This window comes from Manis javanica, chromosome 16, assembly GCF_040802235.1.
Source record: "Manis javanica isolate MJ-LG chromosome 16, MJ_LKY, whole genome shotgun sequence".
NCBI classification, from domain to species: Eukaryota; Metazoa; Chordata; class Mammalia; order Pholidota; family Manidae; genus Manis; species Manis javanica.
The window spans coordinates 8,313,473-8,331,582 of record NC_133171.1 but is presented as its reverse complement, the minus strand read 5'-3'; the positions used below and the strand labels follow the sequence as shown (position 1 = coordinate 8,331,582).

General features: G+C 40.7%; 1 long non-coding RNA gene across 1 annotated transcript; it reads left to right on the top strand.

The window, feature by feature from the left end:
• Positions 1 to 9,838: 9,838 nt before the first annotated feature.
• LOC140846816 (uncharacterized) lies at positions 9,839 to 17,699 on the top strand. Its single transcript, XR_012126255.1, has 3 exons — positions 9,839 to 10,080; positions 14,906 to 15,001; positions 17,513 to 17,699. It is a non-coding gene; the product is annotated as an uncharacterized lncRNA (long non-coding RNA).
• Positions 17,700 to 18,110: the final 411 nt, after the last annotated feature.

The window sequence follows — 18,110 nt, the reverse complement described above, 5'->3', positions numbered from 1 at the left end:
AAGATATTTTTAAAATAGAATGATTTCTCATAATGTGATTGATACATAAACATCACTGTTTCCTTGACACGCTCTGTTTGTACAGATGACAGCTGGGCAGGAGCTGGACCAAACCACTGTAAACAGACATCCATTTCTGGGAATGTTGACTGTGGCTGGCGTGCAGATGGCCAGCCCCACAGTGATCAGACACCCACCTTTGTCCCCAGCACCAAGTTCTCCCAGGAGAGGCCAAGAATGCCGGCCATTGCCTGTCAATTACTACCTGTGCAGGTCCCAAGGAGGCCACACCTGATTCCCTGGAGATGCCCAGCACTCGCCACTCCACATCATATTGAGAACTGCTTATTGTTAAAGCTGAGAGAGGTAAAACTGTGAGCTGAGTGCTGCAGGTAAAATCTGCATGTTGAACTGTGAAAGTGCAAATGCAGGGCAGGGAGCAGAGCAGAGGCCTGGAGTTAAAGCTCAGAATCTTTAGAGGAAGAGAACTACACAGTGTGTGCCTCTGCCCAAGGCCTAGGGCACAGCTTTGCCTGGGGCATTGAAACTTAGAGGATGCAATAATGTTAGACTGAAATTTATTCAACTGAACAAGTATTATGTGCTGTAAATAAAACAGAACTAGGCAATGTGGTCATACCTATTTGCAGGGGAGTTTGGCAAAGTGTGGCTATCTATCACATGCAATGCAAGATTAGAGACAGTATCTCTAAAGAGGTGATATTGAGGTTGAAACTCAATGACAAGAAGAAACCTTCCATGCAAAGATTTTGGGGAGAAGCAGAGGAAATCATAAGCACAAAGGCATGAAGGCAGATAAACTTGGGGCATCCCAGGCAGAGAAAGAGCTCGAAGGTAATGAGGTCAGAAAATAAGGCAAATGTTGGGTCGGGTAGGGAAAAATATTTTATAGAAACAGCAAATGAAGATCCAAACCCTGATGGGCACCCCACTCTGCTATCTCTTTGCTTTCCTTTGTACCAGACAAACATCTGTGACTTGATGTTTTTCACTCCTTTTCATAATGTTGCACCTGCTCAGAAACCACTGCCTATATTAGTGAGCCCTTGGAGCTCACTGGCCCACAGCCAACTTCTTACTTTTCAGGTTGACAGCTATATTATAAGAAGACCCTAAAGGAAGAAGTACAAAACAAAAACGGCAACTCTGGGGTATGTAAGTGTGAGCTTTGGCATTATCACCTCCCCCAGTTGGATGTTTGGAGGGATGTGTTTACACCTTGCATGTCCTTTGAGCAGGTGAACATGGCTCATCACTGCTGGGGTGCAAGGCAGTGGCAGAGATGATTGCTTTGTAGTAGCTCTGTACTTGCAAAGAAAGAAATGCACCTTCTTTAAAACAAGCCATTCACTTTATGAAAGTCTTTTGTGTATTAATTCTTCTTTCCTCATTCCTCCATTCAAAACCAAACACAGGCACATGGCCACCAGAACAATAGGTTATTTTTCTTTAAACTTGGGCTCCCCAGTTCTTTCCTCTCTGGCCATGAGCAAGGCAAAAGGAAACCTGATTGTTTTATTGTGTGAAACTGTACATGCAATGACTATAAACAATGAAATTTTTTCCTCATAAACTGCATGGAAACTAGTCTCTTACACTATAGTCAGAGCTATGTAATCCTTTGTAAGTATCCATGACAGTGTTCTGGGTTTCAGATGCTCCTCCTAGAGGCCAGGAGGTCCATTTTGGCTCAATTTATACAGAGCAAACCAACACATGAGGTGCTATAAAAGGCCTAGTGACAGCTCCTGGGCCAGGTGGAGCCTGCGCTTTGACCTTCTACAGGCCATTAACATTAGTTCAGAAAAAGTATTAGTGCTTCTATTATTAGATTCAGTGGGACTCATGTACTGTGGGCCTGCCATTTAAAATTTTTTCAGAATCCATGCATCCCACTACATCTTTTGCTCCTTTTAAAACCTAACAGGCAGGACCAATGTGCAATCTACAAGAAAGAAAAGGCATCTCCAGACAATAAGGATTGTTGGTAGAAGAGTCTGGTGCTCTTACACAATTCTTCCGCCCCCTGGTCTCTTCTCTCTTTAGCTTGGTCTCTCTTAAGGTATGATGGAGATGCCACTGACTATTCAAAATTATACAAATTATCAGCTGTTTAAAAACAAGATAAAATGGGAGCCAAGATGGTGGCGTGAGTAGGACAGTGGGAATCTCCTTCCAAAAACATATATATTTTTGAAAATACAACAAATACAAGTAATCCTAAAAGAGAGACCAGAAGACACAGGACAACAGCCAGACTACGTCCACACATGCGAGAGCCCAGCACCTGGTGAAAGGGGTAAGATACAAGCCACGGCCCGGTGGGACGCGAGTGCCCCTCCCCCCAGCTCCCGGCAGGAGGAGAGGAGTCGGAGCGGGGAGGGAGAGGGAGCCCAAGAATGCTAAACACCCAGCCCCAGCCATCCAGACCAGAGCGCAGACACAGTGCATGCATGGGGTGCTGGACACTAGGGAAACAGGGCAGCAAGACCTCTGAGCAGGTCCCGAAGCTGATGCCCCTGTGACAAAGAAAAGCAAGTGCTTTTTGAAAGTCTTAAAGGGACAGGGATGCAACAGCTGGACAGGTCACAGTCCAGAAGCTGGAAATTCCAGGGAAACCCGGGTGCACTAACCCTCTGGGCAACAGCTCTGAGACCCCTCACAGAGGTAAACAGCCAAACAGCCCCCCATCCATTACCCCTCCAGGGCCCTGCCAAAGCAGAGAAGCAGCCTGAGGCTGGGCATGCACTCAGCAAGGGAGTTTCCTCCATACCAGCCAGGCAAGACACAAAGACCCAGTCTACATGCAATTGCCCAACACAAGCCACTAGGGGTCGCAGTTGTCCCAGTAAAGAAAGGCCAGTAGCAAGTGGAAAGTTTGGCCCTCCCAGCTGACAGTCAATAGCACCTATCAACATGAAAAGGTAAAAAAATTTGATCCAGACAAGACTAACCAGACAGCTTCGGCATCTGCTACATCTTCCCCTGAGAAGGAACCTGGGGAGATAGATTTAACCAGTCTTCCTGAAAAAGAATTCAAAACTAAAGTCATAACCATACTGATGGACTTCCAGAGAAATATGCAAGAACTAAGGAAGAAGAATACAGAAATAAAACAAGCTCTGGAAGGACTTCAAAACAGAATGGACAAGATGCAAGAGACCATTAATGGACTAGAAAACAGAGAACAGGAATGCAGAGAAGCTGATGCAGAGAGAGATAAAAGGATCTCCAGGAATGAAAGAATTCTTAGAGAGCTGAGTGACCAATCGACATGGAACAATATCTGCATTATAGGGGTACCAGAAGAAGAAGAAGAGAGAAAAAGGGATAGAAAGTGTCTTTGAAGAAATAATTGTTGAAAACTTCCCCAAACTAGGAGAGGAAATGGCCACTCAGAGCACAGAGGTACACAGAACTCCCATGACAAGGGATCCAAGGAGGGCAACACCAAGACACATAATAATTAAAATGGCAAAGATCAAAGACAAGGACAAAGTATTAAAGGCAGCCAGAGAGAAAAAAAAGGTCACCTACAAAGGAAAACCCATCAGGCTATCATCATCTCAACAGAAACCCTACAGGCCAGAAGAGAATGGCATGAGATACTTAATGCAATGAAACAGAAGGGCCTCGAACCAAGATTACTGTATCCAGAATGATGATCATTTAAATATGAAGGAGGAATTAAACAATTCCCAGAAAAGCAAAAGTTGAGGGAATTTGCCTCCCACAAAGCACATCTACAGGGCATCTTACAGGTACTGCTCTATATGGGAGCACTCCTAAAAAGAGCACAGAACAAAACACACAACATATGAAGAAGGGAGGAGGAGGAATAAGAAGGTAGAGAAATAAAGAATCATCAGACTGTGTTTATAATAGCTCAACAAGCGAGTTAAGTTAGACAGTAAGAAAATAAAGAAGCTAACCCTGAACCTTTGGTAACCACAAACTTAAAGCCTGCAATGGCAATAAGTACATATCTTTCAATAGTCACCCTAAATGTAAATGGACTGAAAGCACCAATCAAAAGACACAGAGTAATAGAATGGATAAAAAAGCAAGATCCATCCATATGCTGCTTACAAGAGACTCACCTCAAAGCCAAAGACATGCACAGACTTAAAGTCAAGGGATGGAAAAAGATATTTCATGCAAACAACAGAGAGAAAAAAGTAGGTGTTGCAATACTAGTATCAGACAAAACAGGCTTCAAAATAAAGAAAGTAACAAAAGATAAAGAGGGACATTACACAATGATAAAGGGCTCAGTCCAACAAGAGGATATAACCATTCTAAATATATATGCACCCAATACAAGAGCACCAACATATCTGAAACAAATACTAACAGAACTAATGGAGGAAATAGAATGCAATGCATTCATTCTGGGAGACTTCAACACACCACTCACTCCAAAGGACAGATCCACCAGACAGAAAATAAGTAAGGACACAGAGGCACTGAACAACACATTAGAACACGTGGACCTAATAGACATCTACAGAACTCTACATCCAAAAGCAACAGGATACACATTCTTCTCAAGTGCACATGGAACATTCTCCAGAATAGACCACATACTAGGCCGCAAAAAGAGCCTCAGTAAATTCCAAAAGGTTGAAATCCTACCAACCAACTTTTCAGACCACAAAGGCAAAAAACTAGAAATAAACTGTACAAAGAAAGAAAAAAGGCTCACAAACACATGGAGGCTTAACAACACGCTCCTAAATAATCAATGGATCAATGACCAAATCAAAATGGAGATCCAGCAATATATGGAAACAAATGACAACAACACAAAGCCCTAACTACTGTGGGATACAGCAAAAGCAGTCTTAAGAGGAAAGTATATAGCAATCCAGGCATATGAAAAGAAGAAAGAACAATCCCAAATGAATGGTCTAATGTCACAATTATCGAAATTAGAAAAAGAAGAACAAATGAGGCCTAAGATCAGCAGAAGGAGGGACATAATAAAGATCAGAGAAGAAATAAATAAAATTGAGAAGAATAAAACAATAGCAAAAATCAACGAAACCCAGAGCTGGTTCTTTGAGAAAATAAACAAAATAGATAAGCCTCTAGCCAAACTTATTAAGAGAAAAAGAGAATCAACACAAATCAACAGAATCAGAAATGAGAATGGAAAAATCACGACAGACTCCACAGAAATACAAAGAATTATTAAAGACTACTATGAAAACCTATATGCCAACAAACTGGAAAACCTAGAAGAAATGGACAACTTCCTAGAAAAATACAACCTCCCAAGACTGACCAAGGAAGAAACACAAAAGTTAAACAAACCAATTACGAGCAAAGAAATTGAAATGGTAATCAAAAAACTATCCAAGAACAAAACCCCGGGGCCAGACGGACTTACGTCGGAATTTTATCAGACACACAGAGAAGACATAATACCCATTCTCCTTAAAGTTTTCCAAAAAATAGAAGATGAGGGAATACTCCCAAAGTCATTCTATGAAGCCAACATCACCCTAATACCAAAACCAGGCCAATACCCCACCAAAAAGAAAACTACAGAACAATATCCCTGATGAACGTAGATGCAAAAATACTCAACAAAGTATTAGCAAACCAAATTCAAAAATACATCGAAAGGATTGTACACAATGACCAAGTGGGATTCATCCCAGGGATGCAAGGATGGTACAACATTCGAAAATCCATCAACATCATCCACCACATCAACAAAAAGAAAGACAAAAAACCACATGATCATCTCCATAGATGCTGAAAAAGCATTCGATAAAATTCAGCATCCATTCATGATAAAAACTCTCAACAAAATATATAGAGGTATAGAGGGCAAGTACCTCAACATAATAAAGGCCATATGTGATAAACCCACAACCAACATCATACTGAACAGCGAGAAGCTGAAAGCTTTTCCTCTGTGATCAGGAACAAGACAGGGATGCCCACTCTCCCCACTGTTATTCACCGTAGTACTGGAAGTCCTAGCCACAGCAATTAGACAAAACAAAGAAATACAAGGAATCCAGATTGGTAAAGAAGAAGATAAACTGTCACTATTTGCAGATGACATGATATTGTACATAAAAAACACTAAAGACTCCACTCCGAAACTACGAAACTACTAGAGCTAATATCGGAATTCAGCAAAGTTGCAGGATACAAAATTAACACACAGAAATCTGTGGCTTTCCTGTACACTAACAATAAACTAATAGAAAGAGAAATCAGGAAGACAATTCCATTCACAATAGCATCAAAAAGAATAAAATGCCTAGGAATAAACCTAACCAAGGAAGTGAAAGACCTATACTCCGAAAACTATAAGACATTCTTAAGAGAAATTAAAGAGGTCACTAACAAATGGAAACTCATCTCATGCTCTTGGCTTGGAAGAATTAATATCGTCAAAATGGCCATCCTGCCCAAAGCAATATACAGATTCAATGCAATCCCTATCAAATTACCAACAGCTTTCTTCAGTGAACTGGAACAAATAGTTCAAAAATACATATGGAAACATCAAAGACTCCGAATAGCTAAAGCAATCCTGAGAAGGAAGAATAAAGTGGGGGGGATCTCACTCCCCAACTTCAAGCTCTACTACAAAGCCACAGTAATCAAGACAATTTGGTACTGGCACAAGAACAGAGCCACAGACCAATGTGACAGAATAGAGACTCCAAACATTAACCCAAACATATATGGTCAACTAATATTCGATAAAGGGGCCATGGACATACACTGGCAAAATGACAGTATCTTCAACAGATGGTGCTGGCAAAACTGGACAGCTATATGTAGGAGAATGAAACTGGACCATTGTCTAACCCCATATACAAAGGTAAATTCAAAATGGATCAAAGACCTGAATGTAAGTCATGAAACCATTAAACTCTTAGAAAAAAACATAGGCAAAAACATCTTAGACATAAACATGAGTGACCTCTTCTTGAACATATCTTCCCGGGCAAGGAAAACAACAGAAAAAATGAACAAGTGGGACTATATTAAGCTGAAAAGCTTCTGTACAGCAAAAGACACCATCAATAGAACAAAAAGGAACCCTACAGTATGGGAGAATATATTTGTAAATGACAGATCCAATAAAGGCTTGACGTCCAAAATATATAAAGAGCTCACACACCTCAACAAACAAAAAACAAACAATCCAATTAAAAAATGGGCAGAGGAACAGAACAGACAGTTTTCCAAAAAAGAAATACAGGTGGCCAACAGACACATGAAGAGATGCTCCACATCACCAATTATCAGAGAAATGCAAATTAAAACTACAATGAGGTATCACCTCACACCAGTAAGGATGGCTACCATCCAAAAGACAAACAACAACAAATGTTGGCGAGGCTGTGGAGAAAGGGGAACCCTCCTACACTACTCGTGGGAATGTAAATTAGTTCAACCATTGTAGAACACAGTACGGAGGTTCCTCAAAATGCTCAAAACAGACTTACCATTTGATCCAGGAATTCCACTCCTAGGAATTTACCCTAAGAATGCAGCAATCAAGTTTGAAAAAGACAGATGCACCCCTATGTTTATCACAGCACTATTTACAATAGCCAAGAATTAGAAGCAACCTAAATGTCCATCAGTAGATGAATGGATAAAGAAGGTCAGGTACATATACACAATGGAGTATTACTCAGCCATAAGAAGAAGGGAAATCCTACCATTTGCAGCAACATGGATGGACCTGGAGGGTATTATGCTCAGTGAAATAAGCCAAGCAGAGAAAGAGAAATACCAAATGATTTCACTCATCTGTGGAGTATAAGAACAAAGGAAAAACTGAAGGAACAAAACAGCAGCAGAATCACAGAACCCAAGAATGGACTAACAGGTACCAAAGGGAAAGGGACTGGGGAGGATGGGTGGGTAGGGAAGGATAAGGGGGGGGTAGAAAAAGGGGGGTATTAAGATAAGCATGCATAATGGGGGGTGGGAGAAAGGGGAGGGCTGTACAACACAGAGAAGACAAGTAGTGATTCTAAAACATATTGCTATGCTGATGGACAGTGACTGTAAAGGGGTTTATAGGGGGGACCTGGTATAGGGGAGAGCCTAGTAAACATAATATTTTTCATGTAAGTGTAGATTAATGATAACAAAAAAAAAGCAGTTCCTGTGTGGTGATCTCCAATGAGTTCTACACAATGGTATAAAGGGCATATCAAAGTGTGGGCAAAGGGTCTGTTTGTGTTTATACAGAGGATCAAAGCTTAATTTGGCTACCCCGAAAATGAGCTAAGATACCATATGAAGAAGAACTTCCAACATCAGCACTCTCTGTAAGAGTCATACCAGAAGATGATCATCAAAAAACCTTAACAAAGATCCAGGCGCTGCTACAGTTGTAGCTGCATTCATTCCAGTGATTCCTGGACTTGCCATGGGAATGAAGAAGGAGATATCTAAGCTGGCCTGTGCATACAGTAAAACAACAAATTTGACTGGATCCATACTGTCGGAACTCAACCAAGAATTAGGAGAAGTGCAAGTTGTAGCGCTCCAAAATCTTACAACTACAGACTATCTACTGTTAAAAGAACATATGGGATGTGAACAGTTCCCAGGAATGGGTTGTTTTAACTTGTCTGATTTCTCTCAGACTGTTCAAGTTCAGTTGGACAATATCCATCATATCATAGATAAATTTTCACAAATGCCTAGGGTGCCTAACAGGTTTTTTTGGTTTCACTGGAGATGGCTGGTAATTATAGGTCTGCTTTGGTTATGTAACTGTATTCATATTATGTCAATGTGTGTGCACAATTTAATTAGTAGTTTAAAACCTATACATGCTTAAGTTACTCTACAAGATGATATGTCAAAGAAAAAAAATTATAAGTGGATCCTATTGGCAAAAATAGAAATTTTTGACAGTAAAAAGATAATTACATGTTAACTTGTTAATCAAAATTATTACTTCTTAAAAAAAAGAGAATATTAGATAACTTTTATGTGTGTATTCCCAGGACATCACAAGTTCAGTGTGGGTGGGATACTGTGTTGCAAGATGCTTTTGTAGAAAAGAGAATACTGAATAACCAAGACTATGACTTGGGATACATTTTCACAAAATTTCAAGCCAGGCATTTTTGAGCAGGTTATCACTCTGGCTTACCCACTGTACATTAAAAATAGTGCTTGTAGAATAATAGCAGAAACTGTGATGAAATGCAAGTGCATCCTGAATTCTAGTTAGTAGTAATATGCCTATGTTAATTTCTTAGTTTGGGCAAAGATACCATGGTTCGGTTAGAGGCAGAATGACCCCTCCCCAAGTATATTGACATTCTAATCCTTGGAAACTGTGAATATGTGATGTTATATGGCAAAGGGGAAGTAAGGTAGCAAGTGGTATTCACATTTTCAAATAAACTGACCTTAAATTAGGGAGGGAGTGCCCTGGATTTACCATGTGGACCCCATGTAATGACAGTTTCCTTAAATGTGAGAAAGGAAGGCAGAAGTGTCAGTATCAGATTAATGAAATGTGAGACAGAGATGCTGGCTTTTGCTGTCTTTGAAGATGGAAGGAAGCCACAATCCAGAAATGCAAGAGGCCACTAGAAGCTGGACAGGACAAGAAAGTAGATTCTCCCTTATAGCTCCCAGAAACGCTAGAAACACTGCTGACACCTGTAGAAAAAATGAAAGTTCCTATGGCCTAGCTCCCTGCAGACATGGGGGAATACATTGCTAATGACTTCATAAAGAGCTCCGCCCAGTGCTTCTCTCCACCCAGGGCCGCAGGAGAGCAGAGGTCAGTGTGGTGGCAGCGCCTAGAACAGAGACTGAGGTGGCTGCCGCGCTGGAGAGGCCCAGAGGCAGAAACCAGCTGGCTGCATGCTGGCTTTTTCTGAGGTGTCAGGGACTAACACTTGACTTGCCACCATGAGAATAAAGCTGCATGAGAATAAACACTTATTTTTGATGGCATGGAATCAAGAGTGAACTTGCCTGGAGCTGAAACCCACTGGAAAGACACACCTTGAGACCCATTTTGTACTTCTGGATTACAGAACTGTAAGTTGATACATTTATGTTGGCTTAAGCCAGTGATTGTGTGGTTATTTGTCACTAAAGTAATAAGAAACAAATGATATAAACTGTTCATATTAGGAGAAACTGTATATGGAAATATTAGGAGATGAAGGGTATATGGAAATTCTATGTAATATTCTTGTGACTTTTCTGTAAAGCTAGTATTTTTCCAAAATACAATGTTTGAAAAAATCGAAAAAAAAAGCAAAAAACAAGATAAACCCCCAAAACATGACAAACTAAAGTTGTCAGAGATGCTGGAATGAAATATCTGAAGAACCAATCTCCTCCTCCTTCCTGCCTCTCTAGCAAAAGGAAAGAACTAAGTCAAGCTTGTTGAAAGGATCAGCTTCAGGTTTTTGCATGGATACAGTCTGGCAGCACACAGTACCCCCAATTTTATTGTTGTGCATGGACTTGTGTCTCTGTCTAAGCACATGGCTCTCTTCTCCAAGCCCTCCCTGGGTACTGGTTTTGAATCTTCCTCCACACTTGGGTTGGATATTTTCAGACCAGGAAGGCACTTTTGGAGACTCCAGATAATTCAATAACCATGGCCTTTCTGATTCTAAAAGAATTAATGGTCACACTATAACAGAGTCAACATTTGGACAGGATGAATTACATATACCCCATAGTTCAGGGGATGAGCTTCTGTGGGCTTTGTCTTTGTTCCTTTTAATATTATTGATCTCTTTGAATATTTTGGTCATAGATGCAACCAGTGATGAGTAGCTCCCACACTTCAGGTGAGGCAATGAAAGCACAAGGGGCAGTATAGCAGAGTGGTCAAGCATATGACCTCTGACCCCAGGCTACCATGGTGGGACCCCAATTCAGCTAGTCACCATCTATATGACTTAATTTCTCTGTGATTGAATTTGCTCACCTGTGAAATATATCACAACAGGATTGAATTCATGGAGATGCATTGGAGGCAAATAAGCTAACAAATGAAAATCAGTAAGAAGAGTACCTGGTGCATGTTATGTGCTCAGTGTTTGCTCTTCTTATAGATATTCTTCTGCAATTAATAAGAATGATTTTGTTGTAGCAGCTCTTTTGAAGAATTTATAGCTTTGAATCTATTGCTATTGGAATATGTCTTGAAAGATGAAGGTGGAACATCTGAATTTCCTTGGCTTTCTCTAATCACAAACAACTACCGTACTCTGTGTATTTTATTTTTGAGTACAGCCTTGTCAAATATGCATTTGGCCATCCTTATTTCTAGTAGCTCTGTTATCTTTCCCAGTGACAAATAATGTCTATTGGCTCTCAGCATCAGTTGCCCTATCTGTATGTTTTCTCTATAGCCAGGGCTCAAAGCTTGTAAACTACACTTCCCAGAATCCTTTGCCTATTGCTTCCTGTTAGTTTATGCCACTGGGAGCCTCTGGCAGGAGATTGGAAGGTGGTTGGAAAGTTGAAACAAGGTCTTCCCTCTCTACCTTCTGGGGTGTCTCCAGCTGTACAACAGCAGCCTCAGTGTCACCAGTGGCCATGGTCTCTGGGTAATGCCATTTTCCCTTTCGTGCCTTCAGACCTGAGTATTGCAACTGTTCTAATCTTTGGATAACATTACTTCTTTTTACCTTTCTACCCTTTCTAACACATTTTAACCAATCCCTTGTATTAAGTTACTTCTGAGATACAGGCATACCTTGTTTTATTGTGCTTCACTTTATTGTGCTTCACAGATACTGCATTTTTTTTACAAATTAAAGGTTTGTGGGAATCCTGTGTTGAACAATTCTATGTGCACCATTTTTCCAATAGTATTTGCTCATTTTGTGTCTCTGTATCACATTTTGGTAATTCTCATGATATTTCAATCTTTTTCCATTGTTATATTTGTTATGGTGATCTGCAATCAGTGATCTTTGATATTACAATTGTAATTGTTTTGAGGTGCTATAAACCCTGTAACACAGCAAACTTAATTGATAATGTGTGTTTTCAGGACAGCTTCCCTGAATGGCCATTCCTCTGTCTCTCTTCCTCTCTTTGGGCCTTCCTAGTCCCTCTCACAGTGTTGAAATTAGGCCAGTTAACAACCCTACAGTGGACTCTAAGTGTTCAAGAGAAAGGAAGAGGCACACATCTCTCACTTTAAAACAAAAGCTAGAAATGACTAAGCTTAGTGAGGAAGGCATGTTGAAAGGTGAGATAGGCCAAAAGCTAGGCCTCTTGTACCAAACAGTTAGCCAAGTAGTGAAAGCAAAGGAAAAGTTCTTGAAGGAAATTAAAATTGCTATTCCAGTGATTACACAAATGATAAGAAAGAAAAACAGCCTTACTGTTGATGCGAAGAAAGTTTTAGTAGTCTGGATAGAAACTCAAACCAGCTACAACATTCCCTTAAGCCAAAACTTAATCCAGAGCAAGGCCTGGACTCTCTTCAATTCCATGAAGGCTGAAAGAGGTGAAAAAGTTGCAGAAGAGAAGTTTGAAACTAGCAGAGGTTGGTTCATGAGGTTTAAGGAAAGAAGCTGTCTCCATAGCAGAGAAGTACCAGATAGAGCAGCAGGTGCTGATGTAGAAGCTGCATCAGTTATCCAGAAGTTCTAGTGAAGATAATCTGTCAAGGTAACTTACACTAAATGACATATTTTCAATGTAGATGGAACAGACTTCTATTGGAAGAAGATGCCAACTATGACTTTCATAGCTAGAGAGGAGAAGTCAATGCCTGACTTCAAAGCTTCAAAAGACAGGCTGGTTCTTTGTTAGGCTAGTGCAGATAGTGACTTTAAGCTGAAGCCAATGCTCATTTACCATTGTGAAAGTCCTAGGCCCTTTAGAAATATGCTAAATATATTCTGCTTGTGCTCTATAAATGGGACACCAAAGCCTGAATGACAACACTTCCATTTATAATATGGTTTACTGAATATTCTAAGCCTGCTGTTGAGAACTACTGCTCAGAAAAAAAAGATTTCTTTCAAATATTACTGCTTATTGACAAAGCATCGGGTCTCCAAGAGCTCTGATGGGGATGAACGATGAAATTAATGTTGTTTTCATGCCTGCCAACACAACATCCATTCTGCAGCCCATGGATCAAGGAGTAATTTAGACTTTCAATTCTTATTCTTTTTTTTGTGGAGGGGGTAAATGCATGTTTCTTAATTTTTTTATTGAAGTATATAGTTGACATGCAACGTTTTAGTGCTTTCAGGTGTACAACATAGTGATTCAACAATTATATACATTAAAAATGCCACCATGATAACTGTTACCAACCATCACCATACAAAGATATTACAATATTATTGCCAAATCTTATTCTTTAAGAAATACATCTCATAAGGCTAGAGCTGCTGCAGACAGTGATTCATCTGATGAATCTGGCCAAAATTAATCAGAAACCTTCTGTAATGCATTCATCATTCTAGAAGCCATTAAGAACATACATGATTCATGGGAAGAGGTTAAATATCAACATTAACAGGAGTTGGGAAGAAGTTGATTATGGTTTTCATGGATGACTTTGAGGAATCAAGCTTTCAGAAGAAATAACTGCATCTAGGGTAGAAATAGCAAGAGAACTGGAATTAGAAATAGAGCCTGAAAAAGTAACTGAATTGCTGCAATCTCATGATCAAACTTGAATGAATGAGGAGTTGCTTCTTATGGATGAGCAAAGAAAGTGGTTTCTTGAGATGAAATCCACTCCTAGTGAAGATGTTGTGAAGATTATTGAAATGACAACAAAGGATTTAGAATCTGACCTAAACTTAGTTGATAAAGCAGCAGCAGGTTTTGAGAAGACTGACACCAATTTTGAAAGAAGTCCTACCCTGGGTAAAATGCTCTCAAACAGCATCACATGTTACAGAGAAATTGTTTGTGAAATGAAGACTCAATTTTTTAATTAAGGTATGTACACTTTCATAATGCTATATATAATACATAATGCTATTGCACACTTAATAGACTATAGCATAGTGTAAACTTACTAAATAAATAAGCTTTATTTGCATTGTGAAACCAAAAAAATTCATTTGATATGCTTTATTGCAATATTTGCTTTATTGTGATGGTCTGGAACTGAATGCGTAATATCTCCAAGGTATGCCTGTACCTAGACTGTTTTCTGTTTTCCTGTTAGGACACTTATCTATATATTCCCAAACTGCTTCATGGTACTAGATTCACAGTTGGTAGGAATCATTGTTTAAAGTATTTAGATATGTGAAAACTTCCTCAAAGTAGTTTGCTAATAACTATACAATAGTTAAGTAGATAAAGTCCTTTCTTTTCAGGAGTCTTGCAAATAAAATAAAATAAAATAACAAAGTAAAACAAAAATAAAAATTTATGTGGACCTGTGGACAAATGAACATTGAAGAATAAAATGAAAGAAAGTAGCAGATGCATTTTATTAGTTATTTATTGCTATATAACAAGTCATCCTCAAACAGTGGGTTAACAACAGTAATCATTTATCTTTCATGGTTTCTGTGGGTAAGGAGCTTGGGAACAGCTTGGCTGGGTGGTCCTGGCTTGGGTCTCCACGATGTTGCAGGCAATCAGCAGGTGCTGCAGTCATCTGCAGTTGTGTATGTGGTTAGAATATCTACTTTTCAAAGTGCCTCCCTCATGTGGCTGGCAAGTCAGTGCTGGCTACTGGCAGGAAGATTCATTTCCTGCCTACCGGGCTTCTTAGGTTTCCTCATGGTATGGCAACTGGCTTTCCCCAAAACAAGCAATCCAAGAGACCAAGAAGGAGCTGCAGTACTTTTATGACCTAGGCTTGGAAGTCACACATCATTACTTAATTTGTGTTCTACTGGTTACACAGGGTCAACCCTGGTTTGTTGGGCAAAGTGACAACACACAAGCATATAACTTGGAGTCAAGGACCACTGGAGGCTGTCTTGGTGGCTGGCTGCCGCAGGTATAGTGATTGTTTATACACGAGGTGTAAGTGCATAACCTGAGTGAAGATGTAAAATTTTCTTCTTCAGACAGGGGAGCAGGAAAGTTATTGATATCAAGAGTTCCTTGGACGACAGAGAGGGAGTGAAGGATCTTCCAGGTTTACTTGTAGCCTGTGAAAAAAATTTAGCAAGGTCATGAAATGTTGAGTGAGTTGTTCCAAGAGGCACAAAAAGGGTATACACCATGGAGAAGCTGTTTCTTGTCTTTTCCATCTTTTGTTTTAGCTGTCATGCATTCATTCCCTTTTATCCACATTGCTGAAGGAATATCTGTTCCTTTGCTTCTAACCACTGGAAGGTACCATGACAGGCATCCAACAATTTTATGCCTCCACTGTCCTTGGATAAACACCCAGGCTGCCAGGGAGGAGTTTCTGAGGGAGAAAAGGCATCAGTAAGAAGCAGGCCAGAGAAGGGCTGGCATCAGCAGTACCTTTCTTTTCCTTTCAGACTTAGATTGTGCCACTATATATGCATGAGGAAAGAGGGTCTGGGAATGTTCTTTCTTCCATAAATATCCATGCCTGGGCACTGTGCTCAACACTGCGGGAGATTCAAAGATTAATGAGACATAGTCCCTGACCTCAAGGAACATATGGTTTAAAAACAAAACAGACCAGCAGACAGCTACATATGATACAAAATTAAGAACAAGGGGGCAGTAAGGCAGCAGCCCAGTTAGTCAGACCTGGGATCAGGGAAAGATTCATGAAAGGTTGAGCCTGAGCAGAATCTTAAAGGAGTAGGATACCCACCGGTGGAGGTAAGTGAGTGGATGGAAGTATAATGTCTTCTAGACTGGAAGGACTAAGTGAGCAGAGGCATGAAATGGGGAAGAGGATATGTCAGCTCAAGTTGGGGCAAGGAATTCCACATGGCTGCAGAGTATAGGTGGGAGCTGTTGAGGGGCAGGGAGGAGTCTGGCAAGATGTGAGGGCCAGGTCCTAGACAGCCTTCAGTGCCTTGCAGAGTGCCTGAAACACTCAGCAATGGGAAGGAAGTGAAGCTTCTTGAAAAAGGAAATGACATTATCACACTCATTTGGAAAGGAGAAAATACCAGAGACATGGAGACCAAAATGAACACTGCTGGCTGAAGAAACTATGGCTGTTTTAATTTTTTTCATTTTGGGTCACCTGCCACTGCTAATTTTCCTACAGTGAATATAGATTCTTGGTAAATTTTAAAATGGAATACATATAATAAAATTTATAGGGATAAATAGAAATGGGGAAACAGAGGAAGCCAGTGAGTGGAGTGTATACATTTGGTCGGGAAGAACCTGGGTCTGCAGTGACTCTGGAGGCCTGGGCTGGGCTGGTGAGCAAGGAGCCAGCAGAGAAGGGCAGAAAGCTTCGTTCACATATTCTTCCAATGTACCATGTGTCTTCCTTGGGCTAGGCATTGCTCCAAGAGCCTGATGGAGAAACCAATAGGTAGTGAGGCGGAAGCAGAGAGGACAAGGGAGGAAGGTTATCATTAAGGCCAAAAGAGAATTGAGTATGTTTGTAAGCTGAAGGGAAGGAGTATGTGGAGAATGGAACACAGGATAGCAAAGACAACTGAGTGGATAGGAGGCAGGATCCAAGAGGAAATCAAAGGGAATAAGGTCAAGGCCCCAAGTGCCATGCATGTGTGAGAGAAAGAGAGTCTGTGTCTCTGTGTATCTACAGCAACTCATGAAAATACAGATTTGGACAGTCTTTTTCCCCTGCTCTCTGTAAAAGTGCCAAGGGCTATTCAGAAGGAGGAAAAAAATATACAACAAATTCTATAAACAAAGCAATTGAGGAAATGCAGTTTGCCCCTCATTCTGTTCAAAAGAGCACAAAATAGGGCAAAAAGGAGGGTACTGGGGAAAATACACTGTCCCCAGGCTGCTCTGTGAACTTTGGAGGTGTGCATGATACAAACATGACTGCCCAGCTCGCTAAGCAGATAGGAAGCCCCTGAGAGGTGGGCACACAGGCCAGGACTGTCACCATTCGGGACTTGGCATTGATGGATGTGCCTTCCACATGCCCTGATGCTCTTTACCTCCTTCAAAGTTGCCTATTTTGAAGAATTTCTGTTTGACCAGGGTTAAATGAGCTGCTTTGCTTGGGATTTCTCTCCCTGTCTAAGGGATAATTCAATTCAACATGTTGCAGGCAAAAGGCTGAAGAGGCAGCCAAGAGAACTAAGAGAGTCCCAGAGCCATTTTTCAGTCACTCCTCAGAGCTCAGCAGACCCTGTAGAAGCAATGGAGAGACTGGGGTGGGCCCAGGGCAGGAATCCTGGCCACTCAGGCCTTCAGTGAGGCTGAAGCTAATTACCCTCGCCTGGCCTCACCCACTCCTTGCTTGCTTAGTCTTGTTTCTTTCTTAATCAAGAGGCTCCTACAGTGGTACCTTAATATAAACAAAGCAATTTGTGACTTGATTAACCCAGATTGACATGTGTGTCCTTTTCTCCCTTCTCCTTATCAGGTTTGGACTGTTTTGAGCAGTTTCTCTCCTTGTGGAAGGCAGTGTCTGCCTGGCTTTGCTTTTTCCTGTATTTCTCTTATCCACTTCCCTCCTGATGACACCCACAGCAAGTGACTCATTCCAGGCAGTCCAGGAAGATTGGACCCACTTCCTTCTGTACCCGGTCTGGGTAATGTACCAAGTTGGAAAAACAGCCACCATTAAAATCAGTCCAATGCATGATTTGTCTGGGTGATAAGGTTTGTTACTAATATTAGCTGCTGTGATTTATCAAGAGAATAACTATCTGGTGATACATTTCATGAATGTACCACCAAAACATCTATCATGGTAGCAATGAACTTTTCATATCCTAGCAGGCCTGTGTTTGGTACAGAACCAGGGAACTCGCCTGCATGTCTATTAAATAACTGGAAGAAAAGGAAGTAAATAAGAGCCTTGCAGCTAAAAGGGGCACAAAAGGGAAAGAAAATAACAGAGGAAGGTTCTGTACCAACCATATTGTAAAACATCAACACAAGTTTTTGTTTATTTGTCCTTTGAAATTGTGGATAAAATGAGAGTTCCTGTGGCCAGGATTCTCACCTGGCTCTGGTTG